We start from the raw sequence: 22,453 nt of genomic DNA, 5'->3' as shown, positions 1-22,453 counted from the left end.
CTGGGCTAACCTTTCCCAGCTTTTCCCGTTTAAAGCATGTTCACGGAGGAGTAAGGCCTCCCCAAGGGCCACAGGAGGTAAAGCCCACATGTGGGATGGAGGCCACGTGTGGGGCAGAGGCCACGTGTAAGGAGGCCGATGCAGGTGGTGTCATGGGGAACCTTGGGAAGCAAGTCTGTGCCCAACCCCCAAACAGGAACCATTCTCGGTAGTTCATTTGACATGTGTTCACCGAGCGCGTCCTACAAGCCAAGTCCAATGCTGCACCTGGGACCCCAGGGAGGGACGGAGGCAGGACCCACACCTTTGCAGAGCGTCCCAGGGAGGGACCGGAGGAGGAAGGGAGGGGGCATCACCCCAGCAGCGTCGCCAGCGCAGGATGGACACAGAGCCAGGGGCTGCGCGGGGTCGGAGGGCAGAGAAGGGGCAGGCGGAGGAAGGGTGCGGGCTCGGCATGCGGGAGGGGAGTGGCACCTGGGTGCGGGGGCAGGTGGGGGACGCTGCGTGCGCAGAGCCTGCGGCGGGCGGGCGGGACTCTCAGGAACAGACCTAAAGCCGGGGTGGCTGCGGGTGTCGGCCACCTCAGAGGACAGGTTGGGGACGTGAGGCGTAACCCGGATGCAAGTTTTTCTTCCACTTTTTCAGTTCTGGCTCTTCTAATTGTTGCCTCAATCCACTAAACATCCCTTTTATTTAAGAACCCCTTGCCATAGTTGTCCTCAGCATGAGCGCTGGTCTGACACGAACCGCGTCGCCCTGCTGCGAGGGGCAGCCCTTCCACCGAGCGCGCCGCCTGCCCCGCCCCCGCCAGGAAACGGGCCGGTGCCCCCGCGGGCACAGGACTGGGCGGCAGAGACATCAGCCATGTGTGGCGCTGTCTACTCGCAGCCATAAGGAGTGTTTATCCACGTTTATGTGAACTAACTGCGGACGAAAACCTCCCTGGCTCATTAAGGACATATTTCCCATCAAATCTTACTTTTACATTGAATATTCAGTAAAACAGGTGATTTATATTTTATGTTTTCCTAAGAAATTAAAAATAATAGTTTCTAATAATATTAGACACTTTTAAAATAGGCAATTTTAATGGCATTATATTCTTCTAAATTATATTTTTTAATTTACGTATATTTTTCTTGAAAAGGAATGCGGTGCAGTATCTACAAAACAATTTCTATTCTAAATGTATTACATCAGGATAAAAATTAAATAAGGAAATAGAATGGAAATGTAAATTTTAAAAATGTGTAGTAATACAGTGTTGACTGTGAAAGACAAGCTTTTCTTTGTTTTTTTAATGTGAATATTGTGATATTAGGTTGCTATGGTATTTAAATGTGCCTGTATATATTTCAAGTTGATGTGCTAGCTTAATTTTTAAAAACCAATAACATTTATTCACAACGATTTGAATTTACAAAGAAAAATTTACATACGACCTAAGGGGCAGCCTTCACAGGCGTGAGCTGGGGGTGCGACCGCTGCTTCCCCGCCGTCTGCCCCGCCCGCCGGTGCCCTCGGGACTGGCCCTCCCGCAGCCGCCGAGCCCCCTGCAGGCGCCCTGGCCACCAACGAGCGGGAGGCCCCCAGCCGCCCTCAGGCATCGCTGCGCCCCCGCCCGCGATGATCCTCCGCTAATGGTTTCCCTCATTCTCAGTTCTTAGGCCTTTTCTCTTTCCTCTGTTAGGGAAGTTCAGGACGGTGCATCTGGGCATGTGCACGTTTTGCAGCGAACATCTTTGCAGGCCCTCAGTTCTGAGAACGTTCTCTGCTTTTGGCTGCTCTTTGCTGTTTGCGTTTGCTCCGGGGCCTGTGGGAAAGATGGCGACCTTCCCAGATTGAATCCCGTAAAGTCTGTTACCATTGTCTAAACTTTCATGCAGTTTTTCCTTTTCCTTCCATTTTTGAAACGTTTCTCTAGACTATTCGGTTAATTTCTTAAGTATATTCACTTCTGAGTCCTCGCTAAGGGGGCGCCTACGCAGAAGCCTCAGCCTTGGGGTCTTCAGCCACGTGAAGGATGCGGTTCTCTGTGCGTGTGTTCGGTCCCCAGGCTGCCCCCGCCGCGCTCTGACAGGCGGCGCCCACGCTCCCTCCCTGCCCGGAGGCAGGCCCGGGATTTCCAGGGGTCACCCGGGCTCCGGGCCTCTCCCTTCCTCTATGCGGAAGCCGAGATGACGTGGCAGAAAATAGCACTAACGACTACCACCTGCGGGCCCTTCGCCTTCACAAACGTCCCGCTCATGGTCGGCCTCGTGGGTTCACAGGTCCGTGTGAAACCCAGGAGGGCGCAGCCCATGTGCCCATCGATAACCGGACAGGACAAGCTGTGCCCCTCCGTCCACCAGCAGAGCCACAAGGGGCCTGTGGGAGACAGAAACAGGACAGAGACTGCAGCCCGGGTCCTGCCGCCAAGGGCCCCCCCCCACCCCCGGGCCGGGCACCGGGAGGCCGCCCTGCTGGCCACGCAGGCCCGACGCAGCCACCGCAGGGAGCTGCCCCGAGGCCGACGAGCTTTCACGCAGCGGGGCCTGCAAGCAGGAGCCGGAGGGGAAGGCCGGCTCCCCGTGTGGAGGTTCGCCAGACCCTCCCTGGGTGGATCCTGGGAAAAAGGGATGAAGGGCGAGAAGGGGCGGCTGTTCCCAGGCCCCGCTGCCCCGACCCCAGAAGAAAGGCGGCCGCGCCGGCCACTTCTGTCTGCAGGAGGCGTGGCGGGGAACATTTGCCTTTTGTTACCAAGCCGGACGTGCCAGCGCGCGATGTGCTCAGTCTGGCGGCTTCTGCTTCGATTATTTCCTTTTCCATTTTGGAAGAAGAAAATAAAAATCTCTCATACTAAGTTCTCACACTGTAATTCCTGGAAATCATTCTGGACTCAAGATTCTTTTGTCTGTTAAAAAAAAAAAAACATTTAGAGACTTCCTGCAGCTCTGGGGCCGGCTCCAGGAGACAAGGGGTTCAACCTCCTCCTGCCAGAAGTTCTAGCAACGTGGCAGCCGCAGGGGACCCGCGCCGTGCGGGCTCGGCCAGCTGGGCCTCCAGCCGCCTGTGGCCTCCGGACAGAAGGGGCAGTGCCACCCGCCCACCCGTGGGAGGCCCGGCAGACCCTCACGCAGGCAGGGCACGGCCAGCAGCAGAGCCTAAGGGGCCGGGTTGGGCCTGTAGCACCCGGAGCCCCAGGCTAACCCAGCACAATTGTTCAGTGACCCTCTCAGAAGGCCAGCCTGGGGACCTCTCTGCGGCCACCTCCAAGGGGGACAGATTATGCGGGGATGTTATGGTGCATGGGGAGGGGTATGGTTTCTATTCAGAAGCCAGGGAAGAGGATGGGGACCCTTTACTCCCCGGGGGGCTTGTGGGAGTTGCAGACCGGACCTGAGCCAGAGGGTCGGGGAACTGCAGGAGCTTAGGAGCCACGGAACGTGCGGCTCATCACAGCAGCGAGAGCCTCGGGGATCGGCCGACGCCTGGAGACCACGCAGCGGGGCAGGCACGGGCCTACAGCGGCTGCGAGAGCCGCGTGGCCGAAGCAAGTTCCCGGAGACGGGGTCCACCAAACCCCACGCCTGGGCCCCGGAATCTAGAGCTGGATCCTGCAGCCAAGCTTGGAAACCGAATAGCCGTGAATGTTGGTTGTTTTTAAAGGGGAAAAAAAAGTCCAGCCACACAGATGGTTTCCCAGACGTGCCTCACGTCCCTGCCGGAGGGGTCCTGGGCGCTGGGCCCGGCCTCTGCCTCCTCGGTGGGTCTGCAGCCATCGCTGCCCTGGACCCATCCCCCCGGAGCATCACCTTCCACTGCCTCCGCGTCAAGGGCAGAGATCGAAGCCACGCAACCTTTTTGAAGGTGAGGCCTCGTAGGCCGTGGTCACAGAAACAAAGCCGAGGTCGGGGCGGCACCTCATGGCTGCGCGGCTGCCCACAGGTCCCCAGCACCGCCCTCCGGGGGCGGGCGAGAAGCCCTGCTGGTTTCCATGTCCCGCGACCAGCAGGAGGCGCGCAGAGGGAAGCGAGGGCGGGGAGCGCGAGAGCAGCCGCCCCGGGGGTGCCTGTGTTTAGACGCACGGCCCCAGTGAAACCTCAGACAGACCAACCGGACCCCGGTGGGGCAGCGGGGAAAGGCCGGCTGCGGGCAGACCTGGGCTCTGGGGGTCGGCCGCCAAGGCCTCGGGGCTCCCGCACGCTGTCTGCCTCAGCTTCTCGGGCTGGGCTGGGCTGGGCACCCAGGGTGGGCAGCCAAGCAGAGGTAGGAGCAACAAAGGCCGAAAGAGGCCTCTTTCAGGGTGACGCAGGAGCCGAGCGTGAGGGTGGGGTTCCGGGAGGACGAGGGACAGCTACGATGACCGGAGGGTGACCTGGTCTCACCGCAGGTCATGGGGGCGTTTGGTGGCGAGCATAGTAGCCTGCTGAGGGCTCGCCATGTGCCGGGCTCCCCGCAGCCGCCTCACGCAGACTCCCCGGTGCCATCGGCACGCCGCTTCCCCGAGGACGGGTGGGGCCCAGAGCAGGGGTAGGGGGGTCTTCCCCAGGACCTCACGTTGAATAAGGGCCAGAGCGTGGCCCCCACGCAAGGCAAGCAGCGGAGCCTGTCGACACCATGAGAACGTGCCGCAGCCGTGGGGGCCGGGGGGGGGGGTCACTGTCCCTGCCATTGAAACACCTCCCTGAGCCCTCATGGAGGGGAGCTGGGGCCAAGCTGTCCCACAGGTATCCAGCTCCCGGGAGGACAGGGTCGCAGAGTGACCAACGCCCTATTTTTAGGTCACGGCGAGCCTTGGGGCTTGTCCTGCCCCGTGCCGGTCTCCTTTTTGCCTCCGGCTTTGGGGACCCTAGCTCATCATCACAGCTTTCCGGCTGTGGCGCAGCACCTCCTCGCTGCTCCTGGGCCGGTGAATGCCCCCGTGAATGCACCTGCCACGCCCACACCCCACGAGGACTCTGAACAAGCAGGAAGTCATACGGGCTGAATAATGTGTTATCACAGGAACAGAAAAAACCAAGAGCGTGCGCAGGAGCAAAGGCAACGCAGCCGTGTGAACCAGGTGGGAAGCCCGTAGTGGGAGGCCGCCTCTGCGTCCTGGCGCCCGGCTGCGCGCGGCTCTCCCGGGGACGCTGGGAGGGAGGAAGCATCCGCGGGTCAGAAGCATATTTTAAGACAAAATGTTAAAAGGGATTTTTAAGTGGTTTGTCAAAAGTCTGAGAGATAAAATGGGAAAGCCAAGAGGTTTAACTTGTTCTAAAACCCCTGTGAGTAACCAGCAAAACTCGGACGGCACTAACCACAGAGAAGCCAGGCAGGATATCATGCGCAGTTTGCTAAGTACGTGTTGAATTTACCAGAAATGTGTTATGATCTAGTCTTACATAGTTTAAGGAGAGAAGGATGGGCCTTCCCACCAGGAATTGCCCCCCGGAGCTGCGTTCCTGGGACGTCCTTCCCGAAACCCTCTGAAGTGCTCAGGACGTCTCTGCCCAGGGCCCGTTAGGTGTCCCCAGGCCCAGTGACAGGTACACAGGCAGAGGGACAGGGGCCGGCAGTGTGTGTGCATTTCACAGCAGAGCTCAGTGAACCCACAATGTGAAAGCACGTGGGGACAAAGGCAAAGACACACGTCTTGCTGTCATTGTCAGGGGGACCATGGAGAGACAACAGCTTGAAGGAGTCAGAGATCACCACAGTGCCGTGCCTGCAAGCAGCTAGAGCGGAAGGTGGCTACAGGGAGAGGACCGTGCGTGGCCACGCCCCGAGTCCGCACTTTCCGGATCTAGGGCGCACAGACGACCCTGCACGTCCTCGGTATAGGCTGACCCGCTGTGGGCTGGGCTGCATTGGAGGCGTTTCCTGGCTGATCAGCTTCTAGGTGGAAGTTGTGCTCAGAGCCAGTGTCCCCTGGTGGTGGGGCAAGGCTGCAGACCAGTTTCACGAAAAGAGAGGGGTGTCTGTGGGTTCACATAAAGAGATTCGGAGTAAGTGGTGGTCATGCAACTACATGCCAGGTTACTGAGTCTCAGGCTGCGGTGTTAGGTATCAACTCGTTGCCACCAGGAACCTCCAGTTTGGGGTGCGGTGAAGAAGGAAACGATTCTGTACAAAACAGCTCCATTGTGACACAGCCTTCTGCGCTGGTCTACCCGGACGTCCGGGGAAACCCACGTTGCAGCCCCAGGTGCAAAAGAAAGAGCACTCACAGCCCGCAGGGAGCTCACTTATAGAGAGAGGAGTTCCCATCCCCGTCCCGGATTGGTCCATCCTCATGCAAATGAGGACTCCAAATCCTCCCAGTCTGATAGGTCCAAAAGGCACTGTGCTGATTCGTCAGAATGGAGCTGCTCTGATTGGTCAGTGATGATGCTCATGAAGGAAGTTATAGCTGCGCATATATTTGGATGGGAGAAACCCCAGTCCGATTGGCTGAAGCAGGACCCCAGGGTCCTCTTTACGTGCTCAGGCGGCGGGACCCGGCGCAGGCGGGCAGCTCAGCAATGGCTGCGCCCTGAGTGCAGGTTGCCGGGGGGCGTCCAGGCGGAAACGGCCGCGAGTCTCTGCTCTTTCACACAGGAGCCCAGGGAGCCTCCCGAGCCCCCCTGAGCCGGCGTTTTCCTCCTCAGCGTCCACATGAGCACCCCAGTGTCTGTGGGCCCCCCGAAGGCTCAGCTCGCAAGCACCAGAGGTGCGTGCTGCTGTCCCCGTGTCGTCAACGCAGGTGAGGCGAGCGCACAGCCCGGCGGGCGACCGCGGAAGGAGAACCCAGTTCTGCTGCAAAGTGGGTTAAGACTAGGCAGATGCTTAGCAGTTTTCTGTGGACAAATTACAGGTTTAGACGCGTGTCTGCACTCCGTGTTTTGTAATTTCCTGAAAATACATCATGTTGCCATCTGTTTTCAATACCATATTTGTAACCTTTCATAACATTTAAAAAATGTTTCCCCCGTTGGGTAGAAAAAATGCAGAAATAAATACTATTCAGTTAAGGCCAATTGCTGGATTATTTTATGCATCTCCTGGAAAAACAGCTTTCTGTGGGATGAGGATTCCACGGTGACGTGGCCGTCTGGAGCGAGCTGTGGCCTCCGGGGGCATCTCTCGTCCATGCTGCATCCCCGAAGGCAGATGTGGGGATGGGGCTCCGGGGACGCGAGCGTGGGGCTGTGTCAGCAGAGGAGGACGGGCCGCTCCCCACACCCAAGTGCCCGGAGCACCACGGTCCCCCTCGAAAGACAGACAGGCTCTCCCGGGACCTTGTTACATCGAGCTGCTGACCACTGCGGGTGGCCACAGAGCTCTGAGGGGCGACCCCAGGCCCGGACCGTGGTCAGGTGGACTGGAATCACGTGATCTGGTGGACACAGCCACTCAGACCCGTGCGTCCCTGTCTGTCGAGGACGTCAGGGCTGCCTGGCGCTGAGAACTATGCAACGGTCTCTCCCGCTCATTCCTGCAGGCGAGTGGCGGGGGCCCAGACCGCGGGCAGGAGCCCGCAGCACCACACGGGCTGGGCCACGCTGCCCCGGGGTCACGGCCGGTGAGCCCTCCCCGGTTCACTGGTCAGGGCCGTGGACCAACACACCCGCTCCCCAAAAGTGCTGCCGGACCCTGTTTTAATGATGTTTCATGATGGTGACTAACAGTTCTTTCTCTTTCTCCATCTGTTAAAAACTGCTGTGTAATAACCACTTGGGCCATTCCTTCCCATCCTCTCCAACGATGGAAAAGCCCCCGCGGGCCGTTTCCCCACCTGCCCCCCGCCGCGCCCTCCTCCGTCCCCGGCACCTGCGCTTCGTGCTCCCTGGGCTGGAATTTCTGGCGGCCTCTCCCCCGTGTCATCCACCTGAGGTCCCAGAGGTGACTAGACAGCGGCAACAATGGAAAGAGAACCAATACTCTGTCGCAGACAGTTTTTCCGAAATAAAGAATTAAGCTATAGAGAAAAAGATGCTTCTGTTTTCCAGAAAACAAAATGATATTATTTGTTCTATATCAAGACACATTCTGATGAAGTTATTGAATTTCCAGGGGAGAAAGAAACCTGTGAGGAATCCATGAATTTTCAAAGACGACCGTGGCAGGCCGGCTCCGGGCTTCCGTTCGGCAGCTCTGGGCTCCGGGGGAAAAAGCCGGCAAAGTGCAATGAGGGCAAGTAGTCTACACTTTTTACCACCTGTCCTTCCTCAAACACACGCCACTGGGCACGCTGTTTCCTGCCTGCCACTGTCGGCACGTGACAGCATCCACTGTCTGAACTGGGAGACGAGAGCACCCAGGGAAGCCGCCCGCCCCACGCACCCCTGGCCTCCTGGCCTCCTGCTCCCTGCCCCTCACTCTGCAGAGGCCCCACGCCCAGCGCCCCTGCCTCATCCCAACACCCTCCTGGTCGCTATGGGGGGGGGGCGCTGAGCGGGCACTAGGACTTGGAAAAGCTCCCAAATCAAGTTGGCGTGAAAGAGAATTGAAATCCGATGTCACACATGGTTCTGCAGCAGCTGGGACATGGGGACAGGTGAGCACGTGGGTGAGGAAGGAATGGATGAAAGGAGGGGGACTTCTGGCCAAGACGGAGGCGTCAGTAGGTACACTCTACCTCCTCGCACAACCACAAGAAGGACAATAGCCCTTTAAAAAGCAAAAAAACAACTAGAACTGCCAGAAAATCAAACTGTATGGAAGCCCGACAACCAAGGAGTTAAATAAGAAACATTTATCAGAACCACAGGCTGGTAGGAGGCACGGGGACGGGCAGCTGGGGTCGAGAGGATGCACGGTGAGGCCGCAGCTGGCGGACCAGGCGGTCCCGCATCTACATGCAGACAAACCGGAGGAACAGCTCGGGGGCAAGAAAGACGGCGCAACCCAGGGCTCCGGCGTGGGAAAAGAAAGCCCCAAAACCCTGGCTGTAAAATCCTATGGGGGTTGCAGCAGCAGGAGAAACTCCCAGCCTCACAGGAGAATCCGTTGGAGAGACCCATGGTGCCCTAGAACTTACACAAAACCACCCACCTGGGAATCAGCACCAGAAGTGCCCAATTTGCCTGTGGGCAGCGGGGGAGTGACTGAAAGCCCACAGAGAGCCAGGCAAGCAGCCTTGTTCCTTCTCGGCCCGTTCCCCCACACAGCGTCACAACACAGCGACCTGGGTGGCCCCGCCTGGCAAATACCTAAGGCTCCGCCCCTTCCAACGTAACAGGTGCGCCGAGACAGAGAAATACGGCCCAAATGAAAGAACAGATGAAAGCTCCAAAAATAGAACTAAGTGATGAAGAGATAGCCCACCGGTCAGATGCAGAGTTCAAAACACTGGTAATCAGGATGCTCACAGAAATGGTTGCGTATGGTCGCAAAATGGAGGGAAAAGTGGAGGCTACGAAATAAAGGAAAACATACAGGGAACCAACAGTGAAGGGAAGGAAACCAGGACTCAAATCAATGACTTGGAACAAAAGGAAGAGAGTAACATCCAACCAGAACCAAATGACGAAACAAGAATTCAAAAAAATGAGGAGAGGCTTTTGAACCTCTGAGACAACTTTAAATGTTTCAACATGCAAATCATAGGGGTGCCAGAAGGGGAAGAGGAAGAGTAAGAAATTGAAAACTTATTTGAAAAACTAATGAAGGAGAACTTCCCCAATCTGGCCAAGGAAATAGACTTTCAGGAGATCCAGGAAGCTCCGAGAGTCCCACAGAAGTAGGACCCAAGGAAGCACACACGAAGGCACATTGTAATTGCATTACCCAAGATTAAAGACAAGGAGAGAATCTCAAAAGCAGCAAGAAGAAAGGAGACAGTTACCTACAAAGGAGCTCCCATAAAACTATCAGCTGATTTCTCAAAAGAAACCTTGCAGGCAAGCAGGGGCTGGAAAAAAGTATTTGAAGTCATGAAAGGCAAGGACCTACGTCTAAGATGACTCTATCCAGCAAAGCTATAATTTATAATGGAAGGGTAGATAAAGTGCTTCCCAGATAAGGTCAAGTTAAAGGAGTTCATCACCACCAAGCCCTTATTATATGAAATGTTAAAGGGATTTATCTAAGAAAGAGAAGATCAAAAACTATGAACAGTGAAATGACAACAACCTCACAGCTATCAACAACTGAACATAAAAAACAAAAACAAAAACTAAGCAAACAACTAGAACAGGAACAGAATCACAGAAATGGAGATCACATGTAGGGTTATCAGCGGCGTGGAGGATGGAGGAGAATGGGGGGAAGGTACAGGGAATAAGCAGCACAATTGGTGGGTACAAAATAGACGGGGGGAGGTGAAGAACAGGGTAGGAAATGGAGAAGCCAAAGAACTATGTGCACCCCATGGACTTGAACTATGGGGGGGATGCTGGTGGGAGGGGTGCAGGGTGGAGGGGGTTAAAGGGGAGAAAAAAGGGATATGCAATAGCATAATCAATAAAATGCACTAAAAAAAAAGAATGGAAGAGTGAACACACAAGTAAGTGTTTCTATAACTACATGAGAAATGGATGTAGGTCTCCTTAATAGTAGATTTCACAATATGTGCTTTTTAAGTTTGTCTTTTCTGCTTCTAATTATTTTGCATATTTTGGTAAGCACTGCATATGACAGACATTTACAGGGCATAGTGTTCACAGACAGCAACACAAAACACCAAGACCTATGAATCGATATGCATTCGATAAAGAGTGCAGCTCTGAAATGTCAAGGCAAAAGTTTTGGGGACTGCACTGATCAAGACAGGCACAGAGCTGTCACCTGAGGTCCCTGCGAACGTGTGACGGCTGCCGCGCGGGGCGTGGTTGGCTCGTCTTCTAGAGCTGAGGACCTCTGACCCGGGCCCGAGGCTGAAGGACTGTTTGCTTCCTCATCGGCTCTTCCTCTTTCTTGCCAATGAGGACGATGAGCATAAACAGATGACATAATTCAGAGCAGCCTCATGAGTTAAGATCATGTGAGTTTTCAGAGACACGGGCTCCATTTTAATTCAATTAATGCAGAAATGAAGACGTGAACATTTGAGAATCTTTAAAAATCCTATTCCAGCCAAAATATTTGTCTCACGGAAAGTAATTTCCAGCCCAGCCCGAGGCAGTGAGTGCTTGCGTGTTCTAGAAGGAACGCGCCGTGTGCAGATGGGGCATTCAGCATGTTTTCTGCACAGTCATCTCCCAGACTCGCCGGCCCTGAGGCTCAGGGCCTCGCTGGCCCAGCGGCAGGAAGCGAGGACGTGCGCCTCCGGCTCCTCAGAGGCCCGCCGAGGCCTCCGGAGCCAAGGACGGCTCTGGGGGATGTTCTGGGACATTTGTCAGGGGGTCTCTCTCATGCCCTTTGCGTCGTCTTGGCAAGTTATGCATCGCAGGCCAGCTCACGGCAGGGACGGGGGTCCTGGGTCCCGCAATGGCAACCAGGCGGTGTCCTTGCAGGTGTGACTCCAGGTGCCTCACCTGGGGCCGCTGCTGCTTCGCGGTAACCCCTGCGGCAGTGAATGCTGCGCGTGCCCTCAAGCTCGCTCGCTCGCGACTTGCAAGTCGCCCCTGTGCGCCGGCTCTTTGCGGGACACGGAGGGTGCAGCACCGCAGCTCACGTCCGCCAGCCCAGGTCTCCGAGCAGCCGGGCACCTTAGGAATCGGGGACGGCGGCTGAGTTGGGCCCCTGGGCAGGGGGTCAGTGCACAGGACCCTTCTCTACATGGGGGCGGAGGTCAGGCCAGGGGCTCGCGCGCTGGTGGCCCTTCTGTAACTCAGACCCGGGCACCTCCCCCGAACGGGAGGCCTTGTGCTTGTTTCCGTTGCAGCCCCCAGTGGCGATAAGGTTGGGGCGCACGGCCTCACACGGCCTCACACGGCAGGTCAGTGCCACGCGCACACGGGCGGGCGTGGTCGGTGCCGAGGACGAAGGCACGGGTGCTACGGCGTGGGTCCGTGTCCCGGTGAGACCTCGCCTGTTGTACGTGCGCACATTTCAGCCTGACGTCCCTGACACGCAGCCGAAGCCGGGGGCGGGGGGGGACGGGGGGCGGGGAGACCCGGCGTTTGTTCAGCCCGAAGCCAGGAGCTGAGCCGCCCGCCGAGGCTCCCGTGAGCCCAAGACGGGGGACTAGGCTCCCGTCATGGCAGGGAGCAGTGGCTGTGGGGGCTTCGGGGCGAAAGAGGGAGGGTCTTTCCCAGTGTCCGTCTGACACGGGTGTTATGAGCAACACCTGCGTCTTGCCCTGGTACTTACGTCCTTGTCCCTTGAAATGATCCCAGACCCTCTTCGGTCGCCAGCTGGACGAACAAGCACAGATTCTGTGCAGCTGGCTCAACAGTTGAGCGAATGGATTGCTGGTTTCTGTTACCACTTGGGATGAGAAGGTTTCCTGAGACAGCGATGTCTCCCTCCCTGTGGGATGCTGTGTCCCCCCCACCGCCCCCCGCCCATCTTTGCTCACGCACACCAAGGCCCGCTTTCCCGGACAAGTCAGATCTTTGGCCGCCCCGTCCCCGGTCCACGGGCCCTGGAGCGCAGCCCTGTGTGCGTCGGGGTCCTGCTGGCCTCGTCGGCCCGTGCTGGGCTGGCAGCGACCCCCGTGGGGGGTGTCCCCCGGCCGCCCCGACGGGCCAGCGCTCTGCCACGCCGCCAGACTCAGGAGGGACTCGGGGGGCTTGTGGGGGCCGGTGAGCAGCCCAGACGACCGGCCCCAGGCCCCCGGGCCCCTCGGGCTGATCATTGCGACCGCACGTCCCTGGGAACCTTGGGATGTGGTGTCTGACGAAGCTACTGGGAGTGATTTAAGGTAAATGTTGAAACTTTTCATTGCATAATAAAGTAAAAGCTAGATGTTTTCTCACTAGCCATTAAGAGACCACAAACGATTTGCTGACTTGTTCTGGCAAGACGCGGCACAGCTATTTCTGTCTCGAGCGGCTCCTGAACAATAATCCGGGCCGAGTGCTGTGGCTGCTTCCACTTGAAACCCAAGGAGCACGCAAAACGCCATGAAGAGGCGAGCGCCGCATCGTTACCATTAAAATGTGCAGAACTTGCAGTGCGTTAAGCTACAAAGGAAGCCCAAACTCAAGACACGCTCGAAGTTGTGGCAGCCATAACAGAAGTGGGTCTCGATGAGGAAAAAACAGCAAAACTGAACACTTTCAAATCCTGGCTGCAGAAAAAGCGGGCGGGGCCTCGGAAGACCCCCCCTGTCCACCCCCGCCACCCCCCGCCCAGCAATAGCCAATTCAGCAGGGAGGTGGCGCGGTGCCGGCTGGGGCCGCGGGGATGGCCAGGAGCCTCCCGCCGCAGATGAGAAAGCAGAGTCTCTGGCGTGCAGAGCGACTTAGCTGTGGTCACGCGGGGCCAGGTGGCCGATTTAGAACTCGTGTCTCAAACCTGTGCTGCTTGTTACGAAACGGTGCTTGCCTTTCGCAGAAGTGAACCTTTGTTCATTAAAACAACAGCCCAAGGGTCACAGGATCAGCGTGAGAAACCCTGGCCCCTCGCATGTTTGCTCCACAGTTTCCCAGCGGCTGCCCTTCGCCTTCTCGGGCCTTCACTTGCAGAGCCGGGCGACCCCACCTCCCCGGACCAGCACCCACTTCCCATTACGGCTCAGTGGGAACAAGAGTCCTGGGTCTTCCTTTTGGAATCGAATCATGTCTGAGGTGCGATCACAGTCCGCCTGGAATGGGTTCGAGAGCGACTCCCTTCTCACCGTTTCACTGAAAACTACAGAAGCAGCGGGGGGAGGGGCGTCCAGACCAGGGGCAGGGGCGCCGGCTCTCGCCTCTTGTCGGTTCTGAAACCCCAGGGGCACCTGCTCCGCCCCCCGGCTTCACAGCAAGGTCGGGCCTCCCTGCCCCCAGCCCAGCCCGTAACCCCGGGGCCGCGGGAGGCGGCCTGATGCCCCCACGGGAGGCAGGATGGGCTGGGGGTGACGCCCTGGGTGACGCCGAGGTTGGGAATGTCCTCGGTTGCCCTCCTGAGGCCCCTCAGGCTTTCTCCGCCCGGGACCCAGCCGCCTTCCGCCTCCGGGCGTGGGACGCCCGCTGCCCCCAGCACAGCCCACGGCCGCTCCCTCTGCTTGTCCGCCCGTCTCCTGCCCTCAGAGGCCCCCAGCCCTCCCTTCACGTCGCCCCATTCTCCTGTGTCCTGGGCTTCTTACATTTGCCTCCGGAGGAACCACCCTGCTTCCTCCTTCCTTCTGTGACCGACCCTCCCGAGGACGGGGCCGCCCCCTCCCGGGCCCCTCGGCTCTCGGCCACGGGCTCCGCCCCCGCAGCTCCGAGGGCCCCTCTGCCCCCCTCGCCTTCGCTGGCAAGGCCAAGCCCGGGGCTGGCGCTGCCCCTGCTCCTGCCTCGTCGCAGCCAGAGGCTGGAGGCCTTCGGGACGGTCCCGGGGGGCGCCTGGGAAGGAGGCCGGCGCCGAGGAGAAGACGCGGCACGTGGGGACGTCCTGCGGCAGCAGGAGGGGCCGCGGGGCCCTGGCTCCGATCGCTGGGCCAGCCCCGCTCAGCTCGGCAAAATGCCCCCCGCTGCTTGGCTCCTCAGAACGAGTCAAATCCGCGTGAACCAAACCCTCATCTCTCCCTAAACGCGGGCCACCCAGGCTGCCCGGGCTCAGTGGGGGCGCACGCGCACTGTGACGTCCCCCCTGCCCCGATCCTGGCTGTCGCCTCCCGCAAGCGGCAAGGCCGGGCCTGCTCCGGGAGCCCGAGACCTTCTGCGGACACAGGCTCCGTGCGCCTCGGGTGCCCCGGTGCGCCCTCTGCGCTCCCGGACTGCGAAGCCCTTCGGCCTCAGGAGAAGCAGCAGGCTCGCCGGCGGAGGGACGGCCCGGTGCTCGGGGCGCCTGTGCGGGCAGACGCAGGGCGTCCGGACAGCAGCCCCCGGGTTTCCCCAGGACCGCGGCGGGCGGCACATCGGGTCACGCAGGGCGGGCTCCAGGGCCTGTGGAGGGCTGGCCACGCGGCGGAGGCTGGGCAGCCAGGAAAATCGCACAGATCTGACCCGGGGCCCCGCCTGTCCCCGCAGGCCCTCCAGAAAGGGGGGCGCCAGCAGACCCCCTTGCTCCCCTCCCCCCGAGGGCGCGGCAGGCACTGCGCCTGCGTCCCGCCCCCCGCCATCGTCCAGCCAGAGCCGGGGAGGCACCCGCGTCCCATCTGACAGGCGAGGCAGGCGAGGCCTCGGAGCGGAACCCCTCACGTCCAGCACAGCCGCCTGACGGGTTCAGCGCCGTGTCCGGGCTTGTCCCTTCCCGTGTGAGGACCACCGGGACCGGCAGGAAAGGGACAGAAATAAAGACAAACCAGAGATGGACGAGAGCGACTCGGTCTCCGCGGCCTGTTTTGTCACGTCCGACTCTCAGCCTTGCGGCTTTGCCGACTCGAGACCCACCGTCCTGGGGCCGAGTCCGCGTGTGCGTCTGACCTGCGCATTCACAGGTGTGCAGTTATGGCTGCGTGTTCCCGGGCGTTCCTGGTTCTTGAATTCAGATGAAATTCATGCAGCATAAAATCAACTGTTTCACAGCGCACAACTCAGAGGCGTTTCGTTCACTCACACTGTTGTAAAACCATCGCGCCTCGATCCAGGTTCAAATGTTCTTATCGCCCCAAAGAAAACCCCGCAGCATCGAACGGCCGTCCGCCCCGCAGGCCTGGCCCTGGGCCACCGCCCGCTCGGTGACGGTGACGCTGCAGGTGCGCCGAGGCGGCGACGCCGCTCAGGCCAGTCACTGTTGCCCGCGCGGGGCTTTCATCCCGTGGTGGCTCAATAGCCCCTGACGAGGGGGAGGCCGCGTCTGTTCACCTGCCCGCCTGCAGGGGGCGCCCCCTCGCTTCCGCCGTGACGGGTCAGGTGCTGTGGCTAGGAACGCGTTCTGGCCTGAGCTGCCCTTTCTGCTTCTCTCTGGGGTCACGGGGCGGGGGATTGCTGCGCATACCGCGTCCCCACGGTTAACTTTCCACGTCGGGTGGGACCATCGCATTGTTTCCCCAACAGCTGATCGACCTCGTGTCCCCACCAGCGACGGGTTCCAGTTTCTCCACATTCTTGCTCACACATGTTTGTTCGGTTTTAATTGTAACCATCTGAGTGGCTGCGAAGTGATTCTTCACTGTGGTTTTGACTTGCGTTTCCCTGACGACCAACGACGTTGAGCACATTTTCATGTGCTTATCATCTGTTCGTATGACGTGTCTTTCTGGGAACAATGTCTGTTTAAATCCATTTAAGTCCATTACCCGTTTTTGAAATGGAGTTTTTTGCCTTTTTGTTGTTGGGTTGTCAGAATTCTTTATATATTCTGGACACCAGATCCTTATCAGATACGTGATTTGTAAATATTTCCTCCCATTCAGTAACCTGTCTTTTTGCTGACACATGCACAAATTATTCTTTTATTTTGAGGGAGGCCCACTTATCTAATGTTTCTATTGTTGCTTGTGCTTTTTGGTCATAATTAAGAATCCATTGAAGTGCCATGGCCGGTGTGGCTCAGTGGACTGAGCACCAGCTCGTGAACCAAAGGGCCGCTGGTTTGATTCCCAGTCAGGGCACAGGCCTGGGTTGCAGGCCAGGTCCCCAGTAGCAGGCGCACAAGAGGCAACCACACATGGATGCTTCCCTCCTTCTCTTTCTCCCTCCTTTTGCCTCTCTCTAAAAAAAATAAAGTCTAAAAAAGAAAAAAAATAGGATCCATTTCAAATCCAAGGTCATGAAGATTTGCGCATGTTTTTAGCTGAGTTTCATAGTTTTACTCTCCCATTTAGGTTGCTTATTTTACGTTGATTTGAGTGTAGAGTGCAGTGGGGGTCGACTTTATTCTTGCGCAAGTGGAACCGTTGCTGTAGGTGGTTAACTGGTTATTGGTAAGAGAAGAAGCAAAGGGAGTTGGACACTGAGCTCAGCGGCCCGGGGACCGTGAGCCTGCGTGCTTAGCCGGGAGGCTGCAGCAACCCCAGGCTCAGGCCCCCCCGCAGGGGACCGCGGCCGAGGGGCCGGGATCCCGGGAGCACAGGAACCCCCCCGGGGCCCGGCTGCACAGGTGGCGGAGCTTGCCCGCAGGGGCCAGGCAGTCCTCCTGGAGGGCATGGGGGACCGAAGCCTGAATTTTGTTACTTTGTTGTCCTGGATGCTGTTGAAAATGGAATGGCTTTCTTAATTTCACTCTCCATTCTTCATTGGAGAACAAACACAACGGCTTGTTCTCACACTGATCTGGCCGTCCTCAGCTTTGCTGAATCCCCGTTCTTTTCTGCTCCATTGCGACAAGACTGACGTGTAACATTGCGTAAATTTAAGGGTTACACCCATTTTTTTAATCCCAGAAAGATGGCATTAGAAAAGAGCTTGGCAATCAAAAAGCCCTTGAATGGGCTTTACAATAGTCAGATGTTACAGTCTTTATCAAACCACATGCAACAGCCCCGAAAGATCGCTTGCCACCCGACTGTGGCTCAGGGGCGGCCAGCAGAGCACCCAGCAGGCCCCCCGTCCGTGGACCTGGGACCCGAGCCTCGGCCAGGGCCGCCAGCCCTGTTCGGGGGCTCTCCCGGGCTCCCCGGGGCTGGTGCAGCGGAAACTCCAGAGCCCGGCAGAGCCCAAGGCCGGCCCCCTTCCCGCGGCCAGAGCGGCGGACGCTCCGCCCAAAGTGCGGTCATTCCGACCTGAGGAAAGGCTCTCCGTGGAGCTTGCTCCTTACTCACGGGCTTCGTCTGCGGCTGGCCTGTGTGGGCGTGTGTGTGATGCTAAGTACCATATTGAATGCAAACCATTAAACAGTCCACGGGAAATAGACACAAATAGAGCTACTACCTTTCTTTTTATTATTGAATTTATTGGGGTCACATTGGCTGACTACGCAAGTCTCAAGTACACAGCTGCCTCCTGTCGTCTGTGCCCCCGCCGCGTGCCCGCCGCCCCGGGCCGAGTCTCCTCCGCCTCCGCGGATCCGAGCCCTTCCCTCTGGGCACCGCCACGCCGCCGTCTGTGCCTGTGGGTTTTCACTTGTTTGCTCGTCCTGTTCGTTTGTTTCAGTTTTATATCCCACACACGAGTGAAATCATAATGGTTCTTGACTCTTCTGGCTCATTTCGCTTTAGCAGGAGAGGCCCCCGACCCCTCCCAGTTGTCGCAAATGTCAGTATTTCCCCACTTTTTAGGGCTCAGGCACAGTTGCCTGTGTCTATGCACCGCACATTCTTGTTTAAAATATAATGTGTTCCTGAAACTGTATAAAAAAGAAAAATAATTCCATTTTTTAAGTAGGAAAAATCATGTGTGTTCTGTCCCAAACAAGGCTAACTAAATAATTTTCACGAGTAGGAATGTAGATTCACTGAACAGCCAAACGAACTCACGTGTATGGTAAATAACAGCTTGGAAGTAAAGAAATCGTACATAAAATTAAGGGTCATCAATGTCCATTGTACCAACATTTTCCCTTTTCCTAGAGATTTTTGTTTTTGTTTTTCAAAACCCACCCTTTGGATGCCCAGCTCTCCCCCACTCAGGCGGCCCCTCAGCAAGAAGTGACCGCCCAGAAAACCCCATGGGCATGTGGCAGGCAGAGGGCGCAGCGCCGCGGCCTGGGGACCACGAGGGCGGCGCGTCCCGCCCCGCGCACGGCCTCGCTCCGCGGGGGCCCCGCGTGCCGTCCTCTCAGGGAAGTCACCAGAGGTCGGCGGCCGGGGCGGCGCCAGGGAGCTGGCCCACAGAGACCCTGAGTGTCCCTCCAGGCCACGCTGCTCCGCGGCCCAAAAGCCCCCAGTGACACCCAGACTGACGGGGCGAGACCTGTGTGCGACGCCGAAGCGCAGAGGCCCCGGGAGGGGCCCGCCCACCTGCGGGGGCGGCACCGGCCACACGCAGACCCTGCCGCCGCCCCTGCGCTCCGGCCCCCGGAGGCCTCGGGCTCCGCGGGTGAGAGCCTCCCGCGACTCGCCGCCAGCTCTGGGCCTGACGGCGTGAGAGCCCCGAGGACCAGCTGTCCTGTCGCTTCCGCCGTCGCTGCCCCCGCGTCCCCGCCGCCCCAGCCTGTCCTGGCTCCCGGCCCGTGCGCCGCACGGAAGGTTTTAGCCGCGGGAGCACCGCGCCCAGAGGATGCGGAGAACCCAGCGCATTCCCTGTCCCTGATACCACCACGCGCGGGGCCTCGTTCCGTGTCTGGCCAGACTCAGGGACAGCGAGTCCTGGAAGGCGGTCGCCCTGACACAGCCGCCCGGGGCCCAGGGGCCCAGGGGTCGGAAAATGAGTGTATTTCAACGAATGACCCCCAAAACGCCGAATGTATGGAAAAATGCATCCCGTTTTCATGCCTGACATCTAAGCATCGCTAAGTTACACGTATTTGTTTCATGAGTGAAATGGGCATCAAGCACCGCCCCGCCTCGCCCAGCAGCTGCCCCATCCCCCCAAATCACTCCCCCTACTCCCGTTTCTGACTTTTCAGAGGCTCCTGGCTTGACAGGGGAGCGGGGAGGTCCAGCCCCAGCCGCTCCCCACGCCGGGGCGGAGGGCCCTTCCGCTCCTGTTGCTTCGCTGTCTGACTCGCTCTCTGGTCTCGGCCGCACATGCGCGTTTGTCCCGGACCCCTCTGCCCCGCGCTGCTCTCTCGTTCTCTCAGGTGCCTCCAGAGCCGTCGGGGCTGCGGGGAGACCCCTCGGTCGCCGGTGCCCCCGCGGGCCCCTCCCGGGGATGGAGCGGGTTCCACGCCACGTCACAGCCTGACGTGCGTGCCCCTGCGGCCCCGGTGGGAAGGCGGGCCCCGCGGTGCAGCGGCGGCTGATGAGGGTCCCGCCTGCGGCTACGTTTCTCGGAACCTTTCCCGTGACACTTGCTAACCCTCACGGCTTCGCTCTGGTGCCCTTCGACAGTGGGAGGCGGCGGGAGGGCCCAAAACAGGGGTCGCCCTGAGAGTGGCCGCCGGCGCGCTCACCTCCCGGGACAGGACACGGCCCATCCCCCGCTGGGCTTTCTCCCCCCGCCCTGCGTAGAAATCCTCCTTTTTTTAAAAAAGGGAGAGAGATTCATTTATAGAAAACCTTTTTACAATTTATTCTCTGTTATTAATCTTTAAAGTATAAACACGAAACTCTAGCTAAATGTAGGGTGTCTGTGCCGAAATGTTGACCATGTGAACAAATAAATAAATATTTACAGTCTTTGGCAAAACAGATGGTGTTTCATCACTCTGTACGAGAGATCTGTTTAAAGAAACATAAATAATTTACAGAAACTATGGTACATTCTAAACATTCACATCACCCCGCACCGTGTCCTTCGGCCCAGGTGGCCAACACAGAGCACGCGCACCCACTGGCCTCGCGTGGAACGGCGTCTCCAGCCCTGTTGGCTCGGGGAGATGGGCCCCCACAAAAAGCAAGAAGTGCAGCAGAACAAAAGACATCGACCTCAAAAAAGCAACGAACGTAACTTTATCTAATGAAATGTGAGAGCTCAGACAAAAATTATGGGTTCTCTCTATTTGACACCAAAACAAGATCTCTAATCATCGAATGGAAAGATTTGCCCCCAGACAAGGCTGGCTTCTCTGATGAAACCCCCGCAGAGAGATCACGTGGCAGAAAGCAGAATGCACCACGCCCAGCGACGGGGCGGATGGTGCGCGGGGCCCTAGGGTCAGTGCGGCCGGCCGCCTCGGCCGACAGCAACAGAGCGCCCTCCCTATGGCGGATCGGCCACAGGAAGGAGCGCAGGAGAGAAGTCATCGGCAGGAGCATGTGCATTAAGGTTCCATTGTAAACTCTCGTCGCCATTTATTTCTCCACCTCACTTGGCAGTGTGCTCTATTCCGACAGCATAGATTATACAGCCTGGTGCTTCTGACAGGAAGACCTCTTGCTGGAACCGTCTCTGTATTATTCTACACCTGCTACGTGTCTATTTCTAGAAATCACACTGCATGTGTGGTCCTAGGCAGAGCTAAAATAAGTTATTGTGGAAAGGAACTGTGTTCTCTGTTCTTTCAATAAATATCAGCACAGCACCTATAACTGGAACCTTAATGACACGTGTTACCAAGCTGGGTCAAGGCCGCGTCTCCAGGTTTCAGCGCCCAGACGGGAGCCCGGCACCCACGCACCTGGCCGATGGGCCCCTCCTCTGCACATCTGGTCCCTCGGAAACTTCCGAGAGAGCTGGGGGGTGGGCGCCACTCTCCGTGGGACGGGTGCCCAGAGGTGGCCTCGCCAGGTCCCCGTCTGACCCACGTCCCAGCCGTTTAGCGGGACGTCCCTTCTTGGAGGAAGCCCGTCTCTGCCGAGTGGGGGGCTCTCATGGCATGGGGGATAGGGGCTTCCGCCTGTCCTCGGGGCCACTTTTGAGGCCCCACTGAGCTCACTGGCCTCTCGTGCCTGTGCCCGCACTTGCCCGGCCTCGCCCCTGCAAGCATCGCTTGAGACTCGGGTGGAGCCGTGTTCCCAAGGGACCTCACGAGACGCGTCCCCGCGGAGCTGCTCCAACCCGGGAGCAGGCGGTGGAAGTCGTGGTGACATCGTCCGTTTAAGGCCTGGTGACGCCTCACGCACGACACCCCCTCAGCGCCACATACACGTAAGTACAGAAAGGAACTGCGTTTTATACGTAAACATCATCATTCTTTTGAGACAAACAAGAAGAAACAACGCCGTGTCGTGTCGGCGGTCACTCCACGCACAGTCTCCTGCATCATCGCCGCTCCCATCGCTGGCCGGGCATTCGCCAGGGGTCCCGCTGGAGTGCGTCCTCTGAGGGCCGGGGCCGACGGCAGCAGGGGAAGGGCCGCCCGCGGTGCAGGGCGAGGACGGATGGCGCTGCTAAAGCGAGAGAAGCCAGCGGGCGAGGACGGACGGCGTCGGGGGCCAGCGCCTGCAGCGCACGCGGGAGGCGCAGACGGTCGGGGGTCACACGTCTGCAAGAGACAGCGAGCAGTCTGGGGAGGGGCCGCAGCCTCGCGCAGTTACTTTACCTGCGCCCAAAATCTCATTTTGATTAAAAAAAGACATCATAGCCCCAGCTGCCGTGGCTCAGAGGATCAAGCGCTGGCCTGCGAGCCAAAGGGTCGCTGGTTCGATTCCCGGTCAGGGCACAGGCCTGGGTTGCGCCAGGTCCCCAGCAGGGGGCACACGAGAGGCAACCACACAGGGATGTGTCTCTTCCTCTCTCCCTCCCTCCCTTCCTCTCTGCCTAAATCAATACAGAAAGTCTGTTTTAGAGAAATAACATCACAGTGTGGTTGGATGGGTGCGTGGATGCACACGTACATGCGTGGAAGGAGGGAGGGAGGGACCAACATCCAGAAAGCCCGCCCAGCAGGAGGGAAAGGTGACCACCAGGTGCAGGAGGTGCCTCGAGATCGTGGCGCTCCCTGTACACCTGCACTGGAGCCCGGCTCTCGTGGGCAGGGGTGGCGGAAGGCGCCGCCTCATCTGCACAGGGGGCGGGGCCCAGTCCGCACGCAGGCGGGCTCAGGCCGGAGGGAGCGGGTGCCCTCGGGT

This window comes from Pteronotus mesoamericanus, unplaced genomic scaffold (genome assembly GCF_021234165.1).
Source record: "Pteronotus mesoamericanus isolate MK-2021 breed Mesoamerican mustached bat unplaced genomic scaffold, CSHL_Meso_final contig_134, whole genome shotgun sequence".
Taxonomy (NCBI): Eukaryota; Metazoa; Chordata; class Mammalia; order Chiroptera; family Mormoopidae; genus Pteronotus; species Pteronotus mesoamericanus.
Note: the sequence above shows the minus strand (reverse complement) of the source record.